Source organism: Pseudorasbora parva, chromosome 12, assembly GCF_024679245.1.
Source record: "Pseudorasbora parva isolate DD20220531a chromosome 12, ASM2467924v1, whole genome shotgun sequence".
Taxonomy (NCBI): domain Eukaryota; kingdom Metazoa; phylum Chordata; class Actinopteri; order Cypriniformes; family Gobionidae; genus Pseudorasbora; species Pseudorasbora parva.
In genome coordinates this window covers 38,983,283-39,002,126 of record NC_090183.1, presented here as the reverse complement: position 1 = coordinate 39,002,126, position 18,844 = coordinate 38,983,283, and the positions used below count along the sequence as shown (strand labels likewise).

The window sequence follows — 18,844 nt, the reverse complement described above, 5'->3', positions numbered from 1 at the left end:
AGTGGTTGAACTTTATTTTTAATGAAGTTCCAGCCCACATGAGGAAGACATGTTCCCTTCAGTTCACTACGGGATCGATTGTAAACAAATCTCCGGTCGATGCTGGATTTGGATCCGACAGGAATGGTGCAACACACTTATGTGAGTAAAACGTGTTTATATATGTTATAGTATTGCATTATTATAGATCATTTTGCTTATGTGTACGTGTCTAACAGAGCATACTTTTCGCACACTAGACACGTATGGGCCATCGCTCGCAAAGCCCGGCAGGCTGATGAATCATTATATTCCGTTCTTGTTCTGCTATTCTATCTCTCTCTCAAGATGACATCTGAAGGGCAACGTGCACGTGTATGTGTGTGCGTGTAGTGTGCGCTTATATCATCCGATCTTGCGGGATATGTGTAATATAAAAATAATAGTCCAATCAATCGCGGGTGGATGAAAAATAAATACATCATTGGGTTTGTTTGATAAAGATGTTTACGAGCCCTGTGATCTGTTTACGTGCTTCTAGTGTGTCTTATTACCTTTCATGCTGTGTCTAAAACAGCTGATTGTGAATGTAAAATGTCTACAATGTTTTAAAGTTCAAAGTGCATGATAGGTATTGACTCCTAAAAGAAGGAATCGATTCCGAACTGTAATTCCAGTCTCACTTCTTTTTACATACTGTCCTGTGATCTGTTTACGTTCTCCCTCGATCTCTCCTTCCTCATGTGAACTGAACTGACAGGGGAGCTGAAGCTCATTAAATATGCAAATCTTATCCAATCCTAGCCGTGGGCGTTTACTTCCAAGTCTCCAGTGCGGCACACCCATCAAAGCCCAGCGTTTTGGAGAGAGCCTCAAAACCAGTGTAGAAAATAGCCTATTACTTATTAGTTATGATGCTTTTGAATGTAAAAACCACACAAACATCATTAGTTGACCTCAGACAACAGTATAAAACAATTTAAAAAACCCAGTTCATGACACCTTTAACTCATTTAATATTCTGCTATAAACCAGATATGAAATGGTGCACGTAGACTTGGATTTTTGTTCATCTGTTCATTTACATGAAACATTTGATTACAATAATGCACTAGAATGAATCGTTTGACTACATCACAACATATGAGAGAAACAGTCCTTTATAATGAACCATTTTACTAGAATTTAGTAATCTTCCCATGGCAACGTGTAAGAAAGAGAGAGTCACTTAGAATGAATCAAATCACTGCAACATATTGTATGTGAGAGAGAGACTTGTTTGGTATGAACAGATTCACAAGAATAAATCCACACTTTCCATAGCAACATTTCTGAGAGAGTCATTTAGTATGAAACATACTGAGTGTAAGACTGATTTAGTGGAAATGGATGGACTTGAATTAATCAAACTTTCCAACGCTACATATGAAAGACACTACACTGCAATTCGTTGGAAAAGGAAAAGCAGCACTTTTGTATTTTTAAAACAATGTAACTCTCACACTAATGAAAAATACAGCTGAGTTAGTTGCTTTGGTACTTCGCTTAAACACTCTCTAGCATTGTATATCACAAAGCATACTGAGGCTCTTGTCATAAGAGTCTTAATCCAGATGGCCTAAGGCCTGTGAAAGAGCATTTCATTTATAAAAAAAAGAATTTGAAATCTGACCAAATCTTTCAAAGAATTTGAAATCTGATCTGTTATAAATAGACTAACAGGGGTCAGATCAACCAACCCCATTTACTCGTAAGTGGATTTGTAAGGAAGTGTCAGAAAGACAACATAGCAACCAATGGCAGCTCCTCTAAACATTTCAGTCTTTAACATTCAAACAAAGCTCATCCCTATACAGCCCACCTAAGAAATACCCTGTAAACACCGAAGTGGGACTTTCTTTACTGCTACAGCCTGTTCTTAATCTCCACAACTCCGTCTAATGATACTGGCAAGGGGTAAAAGCTGCCCAGCGTGGGAAGGTCCGTGTGAACTTTGACCTAACGCTGCCTGGGCAAAGCGGCCTAGAGCAAGAGCCAGAGAAGGAGGAGAAGGAATAAACTGGGCTTAGAGAAATCAAGAGCAAGCTTTTCTTCCCAATTGACTGATGGCGTCCTGCCCCTCTCGCACTCGCCTCGCCCACCGTGAAGGCTCATTTAGCATGGTGGATAAGTGTAAATCAGGACAGTGGAAAAAATAGGAAGCAAACTGGCAGAAGAACGGAGGTATGGGGTGAGTACTTGGCTGTTCAACCCTGCGAGGAAAAACAATCACATCTTCGCACAACATGATCAGTCAACGTCAAAACATCCCTATTTGCTTGAATATTACTGACCGTATTTAATAACTAACCGAAACGGAAAACTTCTAATGCTCACATGTAGGGATACACACTTTATCTGTGCAATATTGGTTGATAACCAATATCAGTGTGGCGTTTTTTTCTTCCTCTTTTTTTTCTTGCTAAAGGCACAATATGTAATTTTCACTGCTAGAGTTCGCTTATTCAAAACAAAGGCATAGCTTGATGGTGCCGTGATTTCACAGAAACATGAGAGTTTTTGTCTTCTTCACCTGGGGCCATTAAATAAGAATTATTATTATTTTTTTACTTTTTTCATTATCAGTATTGGATATTTAGCAGCAAATATTGGATATTTAATAGAATTTCTATTAAAATTCTGATCATTTTAGAAATCTAAACTGATAGCTATGAATAATAGAAATTATTGTATTGATAAAAGCGCTTTCCCTTTGTTGATATTGTTCCAAACTCACATGACTTCTGTGAAACACAAAAGAAGACTTTCAGTGTTAGATCTTTTATGTTCCATGTGGAAGCTTGTTTCCTGACTTTATATTTAATTATATCAAGTTTGTATCGAGCAATGCTGGGGAAAAAAAAAATCTGAAATGCTATATGTAAATGAAATTGTGCAGGGAAAAAAAGGTGCAATTACCTTTTTTATATGTCTTTATTCAGTGGCTGAAACAAGCTTCCATAGTTCCAAAATGAAAACAGATTTGAAACAACATGAAGGTGAGTAAATGAAGGTCTCCCTTTAAGAGTGCATTTTGGCGATGAAGGGTTACTGCAGTGATTTAGCATCAAGCTTTGTATTTAAAATGAGTCATTAATGTAGTAGAAATTTAAAATAATTTTTGAATTTGGTGCCTTCTAGACTGAGAAAAGACAGAAAATGTATTTTTGTCTCATGGGGATGAAAGACAACAACTCCCAGAATGCACTCGCTTCGTTGCCCTATGAGGCCACTCCCAAAGTCACCGCTGGATTATTGGATCAATTGCCCACCGCGTTCATTTTTGTAAAATCAGTTCAGTTAGAAAACAGACACTACAATTAAAAACTGTCTGTTTAATATAATGTGAGTTAGCTAAAAGAGTGTCATGGCACAAACGCAGCATGAGTCAGATTACATTCATCACTAGAGCTGAGGTAAACGCGACTCCGGCATACATTCACAGTGCGTGTTCAGTCTGCTGCGTTTTCAGTTCATGCCTTTGGAAGCTTAACTTTCACAGGAATTAATTTGAAAAGTTGAAACACTCACTTTGCTCCGCACCACTCCGTTTACATGAATCCCCACGGCTGCCTGAGCCGAGTGCTGTGAGTGCGATCCCATCGCCCATGGACCGGTTGAAAACATGCGGAAATAGCTCCCTCTACTGGGTGTAGTCTTTAGCCTCTGGCCAAAAAAAAAAAATACTCAGATGACGCAAAATGGCGCTATTGAAATTGGGGGGCATGATCATTCGAATATACTCCCAGGCTTCTACTGATACAAAGCCATATGCTAAATGGCTGAAGTAACCCTTTAATAACTGGTTAGGAAAGAATGAATGCCAGGAAAGCTGCCTGTTTACATTAAATCCACTTCAGATGGCTTCAATCCCACAGCACTGTCAATAAGTAGACGGATATCTGCTATTCAGCACACGCTCAGCATTTAAGTGCCTTTTAGTATAAAAACTTACTGTTCACACTGTGCAGGCCACTAATGGGATTAGCTCCATCCCTGTCTTGTCAAACTGGATTAATATATCCTGCTGCCTGAAGAGTCTTGATGGAAGTGTATCCTTCTATACCTTTGGATAAAACCCAGAGATTCTGATGTAATCTCTTCTGCACAGTTAAGAAATTGGTGAGATTATAGCAATAAAGAGCAATTAGCAAATTCATTTTGTGTTCTAATTAGAGTGTTTCATCCATTTAGTCACTTTAATCTTTTGTTTAGCTTGATAACAGTGTGAACAAAAAAGAAAATGTTACATTTAGGGTACATATTTTCAGTGGCAACAGCATATTATATGAAATAGGATTTTACAAATACACACATTCCATATACAAACACTATTCCTGTGATTTTTGTGATCCATTAGAAACCATTCTAATATGCTGATCTGGTGCTCAAGAAACATTTATTATTATTATTACTTTTTGCTGCCTAATATTTTTGAACTCACTACCATTAAAAAGTTTGGGGTAAGTAAAATTAAATTGATAAAAATGATATACAGCAAGGATACATTAAGTTGTTCAAAAGCGAGAGTGAAGACATGTATAATAATAATAATCCTGAAAAAAAATCAGTTTTCACAAAAATAATATCAAGTAAAAAAATGCTTTTAACATTTAGATTAATACAAAATAATAAAATAACTATACACATCAAGAGACAATAACAATTACTCAGACGCTGTATCAGTTTTGTCTCAGATGTTTCTCCTAATGTATTGACACAAATTGTTTACATAGTAAGATTATAGAGCATTAAAATAAACATGAATATTCATATGATAAGTCTTGGAAGAATGTGATGATACGATGTGACTTTTCATTTCAGATTTTGATGAGCTGAGGAGAACAGTTTGAGACATTGTTGAGATCTCTCAGATATATGACATTTCAGTATGAGACATATTAAATTACTTTTGTCTTTTTAATAGATTAAAAACCAAGCAGGAAACTAAAGCAAAAATATAATTTTCTCAACATTTAATCTCATTAATCTCTTAGGGAAACAAACATATTAACAATATGTCATTTGTGATGTTTCTTTCTTTATGAGCACCCATCTGTCTTTATCATACCATACAAATATCCATTTATCTTAAACCATCAGCAAACTGAGGACTTGATTGTTCGAGTCCTTTATGGTGGTTACTCCAAGTCACAACACTCTAACATGCCACTAAACTGTTAACATCAGCATAAATAATGCATAAATAACACTCTCAACAGCCATCAGCTACACACATCTATAATTAAAACTTCAGACTGGGGAAAGCAGAGACAACTAAATGAGATTAAGAAGTTGAAGCAATATTAAATAATAACTATGGCTAACTGAGATTTGACTCCGCTTTAGTCCTTTTTACCATGCATGCCAGAGACTGAACGGTTCAATTACCCACCCATCAATAATACAGCAGCTGGGATAGGATGGGACAGGGGAACAAGCGAGGAATGTAGGGATGCTATGAGGGAGAAAGCAAGCATTTTGGGCAAGAATAGAAAAGATGTGGGCTGGTGGAAGACAGCTATGGAATAAGATAGTGGGAAGCAGAAGTCATAAACCGACTCTGTCATTGACAGAGATGGGAGAGGGATGTGGGAGTGAATGAAGGAGACAGAATGTAGATGGATGGGGGCGAGGGATGGCGTGGGCGTGGATCAAGAACTTGCCGCACGGAGAAGTGGAGAGATTGTATTTTGATGGAGTGAGAGAGCGGATGAGCAAAACGTAGAATGGCATGCAGGCATATTGACTGAGACGTACAGATGGATCATGAAGCAGCGAGAGAGGAAGAAGAGTGAAAAAAGATGAAAAAAGAGAACAAAAGAACTGTAATCAATGAAAAAAGCTCCTAACCTTAAGCCCTTATTGGAGAAATGGCATATGACCTTGTGACCCCCCTGAACTGCTCTGACAGAGATTAACGTGTCCCTGGTCAACAGTGCAATTTATTTTAAAAGTGCCAAACCCAGAACAGTTCCTGATCATCAACCTGTTACATGCTTTTCTTTGGATTTTATGGAGTGGGTTCCCTAGTGGAAAAGGTTACACTTCCTCTCATAAATGTGCTTGTCATGAAAAAACACACACCAGGTGAAAAAGCAAGGGACAGATGAGAGACGAAAACAAAATGGCCTATAACTCATGTCTGCTTTTCAGAATGAATGGCCTATATAATGTGTATCTGTATAATTAATTCTGCTTAACTTTTCTAATAAGTTGACATCTATCTGAACAAATTAGTTTTTTTTAAACAAATCTGACAAATCCATAGAAACAAATCTGTTTCTCTGCCTTTAAAGATTATAGTGAGTGTAACAGAGGCCAGTTTGTAGTCACTGTGCATGTAAACCTCACTCCTCGCTCCGCAAGAGATGCTCTAGCGACTGACGCTAGAGTTTGCAGCCTTTAGCCTCCTTGTTAGAGCGTCCGACTCTCATGTCGGCAGACCAGGGTTTGAGTCCCGCTTGAGTGGGTGGTTCGAACAGGTTATATTGGTGCCGTGACCCGGAAGAGAGTGAGGTTTAAGGGGGTGAGTGTAACAGAGGACAGCTAGTAGTCACTGTACAAGTAAATCTCACTCCTCTCCAGGTCATGGCACCAATGTAACCTTTCCTGTTCAAACCATCCGCTCCAAGTGGGACTCGGACTTGGGTCCGCCCGCAGAAGTGTCGGATGCTCAAACAAGGAGCCTGGGAAAACCCTGACAATTTCCGGCAAATATAGATTTTCTCTGCAAGTAGTCTGGTAAAGAGCCCATTCTAATCCGTCGGAATCGTGGCACCAATCAGAAACGCTGGGGCGGGCTTTACACGATGATGGTATTTAGTTCATTACAAAGATGGATGCTGCCTTACAACGGGGGCAAGTGCAATCAGACATGTTTTCTTTTCGAGATGTTCAGTCGGTCTGAGATGCAATTAGGTTTTCCAAATTTTGCAAAAATATTGATGGAGTGACGGTGGACACCAGCTATTATCATATTTCTTTTACAACAACGCCAAAAGTCGTCAGAAGCCATTGCAACATCTTCCTCGAAATCACAAACAGAGAACTGCTGTCTCAGATGTTTCTCCATCGCTCTGCATATGTTATCATCCGTTGATGAGGCCCCTTTGGAAATGATTTGTCTATGAAGCTTATCCAGACCATAACTCAGGTACTACTGAGAATGGTCTGGTTTAAACCTGGCTATTACACATGACCAATAGAGTTCAAATGTGAGTTATGAAGGATAATTTAATTGATTGGCCCAACCAAACGATCACTGAATTTCATTTGTGAATGAACTGAATGAAGGATCAACAGGGCGTTGTTCATTCAAGTCAGTGTGAGTCAATTTTGAAGGGGCATTTTTACACCAAATGCTGATTTGAATGATAATGATAAACACAATTAAATGGCCTAAGCACATTATATTATTGAAAGTTTATTTAAACATTTATAAAATGTATTTGGTTTGTTTTAGTGGATTGATTTAAACAGGACAATTAAATTAAACAATTAATTGACGGATAACACACAACAGACTTGTCACAACCTACTGGTAAAGATCATTTCAAACTGTTCATATTCAAAGGAGTTACTTGGATGAATCAAAGTCCTCACCACTACTCATCTGCTGGATCAGTTTCCCCCTCTCTGCCGCCACAAGTCTCTGTTCTCACTGTAGTATTCTACTTACAAGTCATTTACGTCCTTAAATCAAGTCCCACTGGCAACTCTTTACCGCTGTTAATAAGTAATGACTCGGGAGAAGATACCAGCTTCAATGTTTTATTCATGTTCTTGCCTCTTTGGTTTTACCAACCAAACCAAAACATACAGATTTGCACTCGTGTCTCTCTGCTGCAAAATGGGTAAAAAAGAAGCAAAGACTGTTCCATACTAAAAGCAATTTTAATGGAAACAAGCTGTAATCAGAAATGCATTATACTCAATAGAGATTCACTTCCGCAAATTAGGCCTGATTGCATTTCTGTCAACCAAACAAACTAAATTAAATATCGGATCCACACCAAAAGCTGTAAAATTCAAGTGTCCTAAAATGCAGCAGAAGCCTGCTCAATACTTTACGATTTCAGCTATTTAAAAACATGTTTATGAATAACGCAATGTTCTAGAGACGTGTTGTTGCCCAACTGCAAAAAGCCCAATCGGAGAGCGCGAAAGGAACAAATTGTCCATGCGGCTAAGGTCACAGAAGATGGCTGTGAATAATGAAAGAGATCGTTCAAAAGCTCTGCAATCACAGATGAGCTGTCAAGTAGGGAGGAGGGGGGGGCAGAGAGAGAGAGAGAGAGAGAGAGAGAGAGAGAGAGGAGAGGAGAGAGAGAGAGAGAGAGAGAGAGAGAGAGAGAGAGAGAGAGAGAGAGAGAGAGAGAGAGAGAGAGAGAGAGAGAGAGAGAGAGAGAGAGAGAGAGAGAGAGAGAGAGAGAGAGAGATGAGAGAGAGTAAAAATGTCCCTACATGTGCCATTTCAAGTACAAGCGAGAAAAGCCTGGCTAAGAGAGAAATTCCCTTTTGTGTCTCGGCTTATATAATATTTTTTTTCATTACCGTCTTTCTTTGAAGTCTTTGAGATGAGTGGAATTCTGCGTGCCCTGGACAGCGTTCATATTAGGCTGTTATTCGTGTTGAGTGGCCTGAAGTAGAGGGGAATGGAAACAGGCACACCAGGGGGACAGGAGTGTTATTTGTGGGAACTGACACAGCGAGAGCCCTGGCTACGTTCATTCAGATCTGACGGATGTTGGCAATCTCCCAGGATGAAACTTGGCTGTAGTCAGACATGATAAATGGAACTTGTGCCCAAGATTATCTCCTTCCCCTGACAAATCTAAAGCTAATTTACTTTTTTCCTCTAGTAGGCAGAATATTTTATTCCTAGAGCAAAGAAATATCCTGTGTTTGTCATGGAGTAAATACTGCGCTAATTCCCCTCTGTATATCTTCCAAATAATGGCACACCTGTGTCCATTGACTTTTCTGGTTTGTAGAAAGTGATTCATAGGAGCTGCTAATTTAGAACATGTTACAACTTGTTCCTCAACATCTGGATAATCTTGTTTAAATAAGCTATTTGACAGTTCTGTCGGAAGAATCGAAACGCTCTGGATCTCGTCATTATGTCAGTGCTCAGATAAAACCACTTGCCTTTTTATCAGTCTTACAAAACATACAAAAAGGAAGCGCTAAATAAGATCCATAGAAAAATCACAGTAAGTTAGAGCAAAGAAAAAATTCAGTATAATCTCTCATACTAAATAACTACAATCATGAAAAAAGATAACAAAAGTTGAACCCTTATATGTTCTATTGAGATTGAGTTGGGTTTTCTCAGAGGAGCTTTGTGTACAAATAATACTCATAATTGTTGATTAAAAGTATGAATTTAGAACATAACCACTTATTTCCCCCTCACGTTATTGACATTTGAAAATTCTCTGATTTAAATGAAACCTGATATTGTTGAAGATGAAACTCTTCTGTTGCACCACAAAGTTGATATGGACTCTTCAGAAATGATAATGAAAAGTTTCTATTGGAAGTAAACATTTGCAAAAGTATTACATAAAAAATAGGGTCTTCCTAAGACCACAAACATAAGATGTTTGAAGAAAGTTATCAAATTAAAAGTTTGTTTGTAATCAATTTTCAACTTGTTTCTCAATTCTCAACAAATCAATTGTAACGTATATTTTCCCCCAAATGGTAACAGAAGACATGGGAGCCAAAACATTAATATGAGCGACAATTAAAAATTGGAATCACTCTGACATGCACATTACTCACAAAAAACAACGCAAAAAGGTAGCACTGAATGTTAAAAACACTGGATAAAAAGAAACTGATTTTGCATATCACGCACTGCTTCCCTGTCCCTCCAAAGGCTTTCTCTTACACACGTGCTGGGGTCACAGCGCACACAACTACAGTAGCTGCTGCAGTAGTAATTCCCTCGACCGGGTTGCCTTTATATCCAGCTCAGACAAACCCATCAAACAGAAGCCTAAATACTCACAGGAATCTGCTTCATTCTTGTCCGCTAGTCCTCAGAAAGACAGACGAACCTTTCCTCTTCTGCTCAGTCTAATCCCACAGGCGTGAAAAACAGAGAGTGCTGAGGAAATCCAGAGAAACGTCTACCACAGCAGACGCGGGAGAGACCCCCGCCACTAGCGCATGGAACGGTGCGGAGCGAGAGAGGCGCTGGGGAGACATATGTTGCCAAAGCCTCTTGCCTGGCAAAGAAGCTCATTAAACGAGTGACAATCACTCCCACAAAGCCAGATCTGAGCGCCTTTCACATGGAGTGTACAAAGAAGGAGAGAGAGAGAGTGAGAGAGAATGAATGAAACTGAAGGAATTCTGTGCGGAAGAAGTTGCATTTAAAGCACAGAGGCATGGGGAGACTTGTTTATGTTTTGTGCCATAGATGTCAAGATCCATGTATTGCCTTTTGTAACACTGCCACTATGGTTAAAAAGGGTTAATTTGGAGCTTAGCTGAGTATTATTTCATATTACAAAGAAAAAACTGCACACATCTTTCAGACAAATATGTAAGGACCATTTCTGAGAAGAGCATGAGTTTGGTCCTTTAACCACGCTTGTACGTTTTCTGAAGACAATGTGAGCAGGGTTAGCTGGTGCAAGAGGAGCTGATGTTCTGGGTGATTGCAAGGGTGTTGCTATGCAGTTGCTAAGGTGCTCAAAGTGGTTTTTAGTGTGTTGCAACGTGGTTGCTAGCGTGCTGCTAGGTTGTACAGGGCGTTTAAAAGAGCCCACCCACAAGACTATATGGTGGTCTACATTTTAGTCTATGGGTTTACTGTGGTCATTTTATAATCCACCAGGGTAAATAAAAAGACTTTTCTTTCTTAAATCCCTAAACCTAAACATGAAGAACAGCATCAGTGAAAAACTGCAATTCACATCCTTACAGAGAACTATGCTTTTTCTTCTTCTTTTTTTTTTAAAGAAAAATGTCTCAATGCATACAATGAAGTCAATTTAGTCCAATGTTGTTTTGAGCCCAGTATTATTTAAAATATTTTATTTTGTGATCCAAAGAAGAAAGAAAATAATACAAGTTTGGAACGACATGAAGGCGAGTAAATGACGACAAAATTTACATTTTTGGGTGAACATTCAACATGCTTCACCAGAGGCGCAAATATAGGATAGAAGATGTCTGTATCCTATTTATTGTACATCAAAAATAAAAATAAAATAATTAAAAAAAAACAATTTTAGCTGTAGGTTAAACAAGATATGTATTCTCTTGTTTGTGAAATATAGGCTACCACATTATTCAGATAATGAGCACATTCCACTGTAATAAATACAAATTAAAATGTATTGATTAACTGAAATGAAGCTGAAAAATCAATTTTGAAGCAGTTAAGCACAAAGTATTGATATTCTTAAAGGGATGATTCACCAAAAAAATGCTCAGCCTCAAGTTGTTTCAAGTATGAATTTCTTTCTATGGCTGAACACAAAATAAGGTATTTTGAAGAATAAGGGTAACCAAACAGTTGATGAGCCGCCTTTACTTCCTTAGCATAGAAAACCATATGATTGGAAGAGGTTTTGGGTAAGTAAATAATAAAATAATTTATATTTCTGGGTGAACTATTCCATTAATAATATCAAGTTCAGACTGTGAGATTGTATACAGTAGCTTAAATATACATCGGTAAGTGCAACATTTCTGAAACCAAAAAAATAAGTTACCATGGACCAAAAAATGTCAATAACCTTTGACTTAACCTCTGACTTAAATCCACCTGATTGACAGCAACAGTTCATCTGTACTTCACAAATAGAGCTAAACCCCTGGAGACCATGTGATTTGCCGACAGAGCAAATAGCAGAGGGCAGGACATTGTCACACACTCTAAACACAAAAGCCCCACCCCTCTCCCACAATGCTGAGGGTGGAACAGTCTCGCCGTGATGTATGATGTGGAAATGGGCGAACGGGTGTGGGGAGAGTTTGAAATTAGGAAGGGTTGACATGTTTGCTTGAAAATATGCTGAGGTAGGTGCCGCTGACGTATCTGTCAAATGGAAGACTGCCCATATAGGTAAAGGAATAATTAGTCTTTCAGGTTGCCAGGAAATGATGCTCTTCATCTGTCAAGTGCTTTCCGTGTGAGGTGAGATCATACAATGCGCCATCAATTACAGGAAACATCATTAAACGTACAGGCACCATAAACACTCGTAATTAAAATTCAATTAAAATGGATTCGTTCATGTGTTGGCTGTTTCAATGTACTATTAATTTCATTATCTGTGACTCCTACCCATTACATGGCTCGAGACTGCTTGAAATGCATGGCATATTTCAGATATTATTCTATGTAAAATTCTAGCTTGGTGTCTGACAGATGTTTTGATCTGCTTCTAATCAGAACAATTTAATAAGTGTGCTTTTGTTAAGCCAAAACCATTTCCCATTTCCTGTTTAACATGCTTGGAATGTTAATTGGCTAACTGAGGAAAGATTCATTTCGTAGGGTTCCGGAAGTAAAAAAATCTCATTGATTAAAAAAAAAAAAAAAATCATATGGAAAATGTTTTGAAAATTTTAAAGACTGATCTACTGTGAGCTACAATATTGTTAATCAGTGACACGTGCTTTTGTTGAAGCCATCAGCATGTATTATTTCAACTTATTTTTTATTTAATGTTTTTAAATAATTGGTTTTAACTGTTAAGTCCTAGTGAAATACTACATTATAATGATTTTGCAAAATAATCTTCTTCAAATCAGAACATTAAAGTGATTGATGTAATGGAGTCAGTCTCCCTATGCTTTTGTGGTACATCTGTCAGAGGTGGACAGTAACTTTTGAGTATTATTTTTTCTGGAAATGCATGATTTTACCTACATTATATTTGAAAGACCAATATCATACTTTTTACTTCACTACTTTCCTATCAAGGTACTCAAAGTCGAAAGTCGTTTCTGTAGCAGCTTTGAAAGTCAGAGGATTATTTTTTTTATTTTATTTTTTTTTAAAGGTGTTTGGGTTTTTGCAGAAAGCCTATCAGGAATCACTCTTTTAGGGTCACGTGCAATTCATTGAATTCCCAGAATTTTTTGAACACTTTATAGTTACACTTTTAGTTTATAGCAAAATGGAAGAAGATTGATATCAAAATGTAGCCTGACAAGCCAGACCCACATCAAGATGTTTGGTCTGGAAACTCACCATAGACAGGGCTGGATAAACAACTCCCTCTGCACGCGATAGGATAGCGCTACACCAACCAGAGCAACGAAGGTGAAACAGAGCTTGTTGATAGAATAAACATTCGGCGTATACGGTCAGCAAAACTCCGAACAAATCTTCCCTTTTTAAGAATGACTTCAGTGCCATTTTTTGTTCTTTTCTCAGAGAAAAGATTAACTCCAAGTCTTCCAGAGTCGTGGTCAAAGCTGATTCGAAAGACCGCCGTTCGCCAGTTTCTGTGTTACTAGAAGCACACAAACGCAACTCGGCCGTCGTCATTATGGCCCCGCCCACCGACTCTAAACAAGATGTGATTGGCCCGGCAAGAGTTAGGCGAATACAGCTCAGAAGGGTATTGAGAGTTCCTAGACGACACTCGCGGGCAGATTAAATTTGCTGCCGCTAGGGTGTGTCTAGATTTCTAGGCGAATCAAAATGCTCATTTTGTCGAGTATTCACATAAACAAGTATTCTTTGTTTATTGTTATATTATATGTTCATTTGAGTTAAATATGATGAGTGAAAACTGGGTTTGATGGAAATAGTAAGTTTGACAATAAGGTTTGAGTATGTGTAAATCTGTGGAAGGGTATGATGAGTGAAAATGGGTTTAACAAGAAGGTTCCTGAATAAAAATCAGGGAATAATGATTAAAATGGATGTTATGAACGTGTTTGAGAAAGAAATGAAGGAGAGGTGTTCTAATATAATTAGGGTACATGTAGGCTGTAAACTGAAGGATTTTTTATTTTTTATGTCAGACCACTATTGTGGATCTGGACATTTTATTGTATTTTATTTATTTATTTATTTTAATTATCTTTACAACTGTTTTAACTATCCTTGTTTTTAATTTTGAATTCATACACATGGTATTCTTGTTTTCTCATGCATATGTTACCACTATTTTAATTAATTTCTATGTAAAGCACTTTGAATTTCCATTGGGTATGACATGTGCTATACAAATAAACTTGCCTTGTCTTGCCTAAACAAAGTTTAAACTTATTATGTCTTATGATTATGTCTTAAGTGAACGTAAACATTTGGGAGAATATCAGATGTGTATCAGTGTATGTGATCTGTGCATTTGGCTCTAAAGTGACAGCAGTTTGTAAAGTTTGTAAAGAAATTTTAAGTATTTAAATTAATTCATAGAGCCTCACTGACTGGCTTAAACCATGATGGCATTGCATTTACACAACAATGATAAAATAATGCATTGACAAAAAAAGAAAAAAAGAAATTAACTTTTGATACTAAAGTACTTTTGAAAACAAATACTTCTGTTCTTTTACTTAAGTTAAAATCTGCTTTTACAACTTTTAACAGAGTAATATTTGACCAATATTACTTTTACTTTTACTCAAGAAATGAAGTTGTGTACTTTGTCCACCTCTGACATCTGCCAGGAGTTATTAAGCAGAGAAACACACGAGACAGGAGTAGCCAACTTCATCCATAACGGTAAATTGTTTTTACATAATCAACATTTTGAAAAACAATAGATTTAGTTATATCGTTTTTATTCTGATTATGTCATTTGCAAAATCTCAAGGGATTGTTCTTAGCCTCATCAAAGCCTTTAAACATCCTTTGTCTTTTTGTCTAATTGTCAAACAAAAATTTAGTTTTATATAAAAGTTTGTAATGTTGTGATTCACCTCATAGCTGGTCATTTTGTCCATGGCTCTTTAATAAACTGTTTTAAAATCTCAATAGAAAAAAATACTGAAAAAGTGGGTAAGAACTGTTGCATCTATTGCTAAAGTGTTAGAATGTTGCTATGGGGTTGCCATGGTGTTTTGAGTGGTTTCTAGGGCATTACTAAGTGGTTGCTAGGGTGTTTTGGGTGTCTGGTAGGTGGTTGCTCAATCATCAAAGTAATCATGGAATAAATCTTTGCATAAATAGGGACGAGTTAAATACTTAGTAGGCGGAATAACAGTAATGTTTTTCTTAACAATTACAGCGAACAATTATAACATCTATTATTGATGCTAAGCTGTTCTGCAAAGAGGCCATTCATCTGAATTTGGGCGGTAATGTGAACAAGACCTTTTAAATGCCCCCTTTACTGGTTGAAGGAGGGACAGAGGCAGGTTTTGGCAGGAAGAGATGGTTGTTTGATAGCGTGAGCAGATTGCCAGACAGAGAGAACACTCAAAGCGCCACTGTGCCGACGCTGAACTGACGGGCCCTTCCAGTCCCCAGCATGTCCTTTTTAAGTGCTCGGAGGATGAAGCTGCCATTATGGCCGCGCGAACAGAAAGAGGGCTGATGAACTTCATAGGAATGCTTCCTCCTGAAAGCAACAGGGTTGGAATAGAGTGGCGGGAGGGAGTAAAGAGAGCGAACGGGAGGGCAAGCTGCCAGTTCCACCAAGCTTAGTCTTCACGCAACCAGGCCGAACAAACCTGACATTGTTTTGGGCACTGCCTAGGGGATCACATCCATTCTTTCTTTTTCTCTTTCCTCCGCTCCTCAATTTCATTCACTGTTCAGCCAGAAACTGCATGCTCTCTCGCTTTTCCACTTTGGAGGATTCAGTTGAGGTTGTTTGATCAGCCATTATCATGTTCTACACCCACTTGTTCTTTTTGTTGTGTTGCTTAGTAATTGAATAAACTATATGTGACTGAATTACATCACTTATGAAAGCGAGTCAAACAAAATAATATTCTGTTGCAGTTAACATGCGTGTACTAGGAGTAACAAACAAAAAAAATACTTGATTCGAGACCATTTAATAGCAAACAAAGCAAATATGATTGTGTAGCACAATGCCCGTAAAATACATACACTCACTCACTACACAGCACAGGAAATCTGTATCACCAACTACCACACAATACACTTTGAGTCACATCATAATATTGTAACTGGATCACGACTGTCACTAAAACAAAAACACTCTGACCGCAATAAAAAATGCCTGTTTCAGAGCATTCAGCAGCATTCATAAATGTACAGAAATTACAATCACTAACTGCAGAAGGAATATAAATACACAGACATAAACTGATGCAAGGAACTAATGTATCAGTGCAAGGTAGCAGACACCATATTCGATTTTAATTATTCTGCTTATACTTAAAAAAAAAAAAAAACTAGAATATGAATATGGTTGAACAAGAATATGGTTATTTTCTATAGCCTACTGAAAAAGAAAATATAGCACATAACATCATATAGCCTATACAAACAGGGCCTATGAATCTCATGATAATAAAATAGATAATGAGTGAAACTGCTATGCAGGAGAACTATAAAGCATGTCCCACAATAATAAAATCAACAAAAATTCAGTCTCTCCAACTTTGTATGACGTTTTCATTTGTGAAACACAAAGAGAGAATGGTTCAATGGTTCAAATAAAGCACATAAAAGAAGTCCATATGACTTGTGTCATTCCAAGTCTTCCGAGTTATATATGCTTTCTTAAAACAGACCATCATTTAAATCATATTCACTCAGAATCGCGTCCACCCTCATTCGAATCTGGCGCACACACGAGACGTGTACAAAAATTGCATTAATTCTCGCGTCTATCGCTGTTGTGGTAGCATATCTGAATCTTTGATTTGAACGTTCAGAGAACAAGTTGAGAACAAGCTCCCCAGACAACACATCTCATATATTTAAAGGGGTGATGAATTGAGGAATCAACTTTTTCTTGAGCTTTTGATATATAAAAGGTCATGGTAATATAAGAATATCCTGCAAGTTTCAGAGCTGACAACTTCCTTGTTAGTCATAGAAAAGCTTTTATAGACACCAGGCTCAGCAAACGGTCCTGTGCTTCATACTGACACTACGAAACACTGCCTCTCCAGCGCCTCTAATCCAGTAGCACCGCCCACCGACTCATGGAGGGCTCGTGCTAGCTGGTCAACAACAATAAACATGCTGAGGAAGATTAAGATATTGCGCTATTCCTGGTTGTGGAAGAACACTGTCGCTACATAAGCTTCCTTCTGATCCTAATATTAGGAATGAGTGGTTGAACTTTATTTTTAATGAAGAGTCAGCTCACATGGGGAAGACACGTTCCCTTCACTGCGGGATCGATTGTAAACAAATCTCCGGTCGATGCTGGATTTGGATCCAACAGGAGGAAAGGTGCAACACACTAATGTGAGTAAAACGTGTTTTTATATGTAATAGCATTGCATTGTTGTAGATCGTTTTGCTTATGTGTACATCTCTAACAGAGCATACCTTTCGCACGCTGGACTCAGACACGTATGGGCCAGGGCTTGCAAAGCCCGGCAGGCCGATGAATCTCATTATATTCCGTTCTTGTTCTGCTATTCTATCTCTCTCTCGAGTTGACATCTGAAGGGCGTCACACGCCGAATGTGTGTGCGCGCGCTTCACACTTATATCGTCCGATCTTGCGGGCTATGTAATATGAAAATAATAGTCTAATCAATCGTGGGTCGATGAGAAATAATCATTGTGTCCGTTTGATAAAGACGTTTACGAGCCCTGTGATCGAGATAATCATTCTGGTTGCCACTTCTCTACCATTCTCTCCTCTACGTCATGTGAACTGACAGGGGAGCTGAAGCTCATTAAATATGCAAATCTTATCCAATCCTAGCCATGGGCATTTACTTCCAAGTCTCCAGTGCGGCACGCCCATCAGAACCCAGCGTTTTGGAGAGAGCCTCAAAACCAGTGTAGAAAATAGCCTATTACTTATTAGTTATGATGCTTTTGAATGTAAAAACTACACAAACATCATTATTTGACCTCAGACAACAGTATAAAAAAAATAAAAAAAAGCCAGTTCATGACACCTATAAAATGATTTGCTGGCATTATAAAGATAACATTGTCAATACTATGATTACCATACGAGTCTTTTTATTCAGCCATTGAACTGAAGTAAAATTGAAGTGGGCCTCATTTCAGTAACTTTTAGCCTTTTCTGTTCTTTTCTCAAAAATAGCCTACACAAATGTACATACATTGTGCTCACATATTATGGCATATAATGATGAATACAGTGTAATGAGACTTTAGTTGTTTATAAGCAACTGATAAAAGTACAAATGTAAGGGCATGTCAAAACTTCTTCAGGCCCCCCAAACCCCTTCAAACCCCAGGGGGTTAACTTTAGTAGCATATTTTGTTGGTAAGTGTGATTCATTTTTATGAAGGTTAGAAGGTTATGAAGATTCATTTTATTACGCGTCCATTCAAATTAATCAATTCAAAACTCTGATTCAAGCATAATGCGTTTATAATGGGATTTTAGCAAATAGTGCGATTAAATTTGACCAATACTTCGATTAAACTGCGATTAAGCTCTTAATTGTTGTAACCAATCTAGGTGGTGTACGGCAATTTTAATCACAATAAACAGGCATGTAAACATCTTGATCACATTATTACTGCTCTGACCAAAGTGCACGTGCTCAGATGTAAACGGATGCCGTGTGTTGCCCACACAACTTCACGAATGAACTCCGTGACATTATTCTAAAGTTTTCTCTTCTCCAAATCACTAAACTGTCAATACTCACGCTCCGTATCTTCACCCAGATGGTCCAAAGAACAATGCGAGTAGAT

At 37.9% G+C, this 18,844-nt stretch overlaps 1 protein-coding gene across 9 annotated transcripts in view; it reads right to left on the bottom strand.

Annotated features, from left to right (window-relative positions):
* Nucleotides 1-18,844, bottom strand: part of chl1b (cell adhesion molecule L1-like b) — a 123,747-nt gene that overhangs the window by 52,104 nt on the left and 52,799 nt on the right. For 2 of the 9 annotated variants that reach the window (XM_067460236.1, XM_067460234.1), the window contains exon 1: nt 10,040-10,253. The exons of 1 other annotated variant lie outside the window; for it this stretch is intronic. The gene's annotated coding sequence lies outside the window, so the exon portion shown is untranslated. Of the gene's footprint in view, nt 1-8,574; nt 8,595-10,039; nt 10,258-18,844 lie in introns of those variants that run through there. 6 more of the 9 variants (XM_067460235.1, XM_067460233.1, XM_067460229.1 and 3 more) reach the window with 6 other exon arrangements.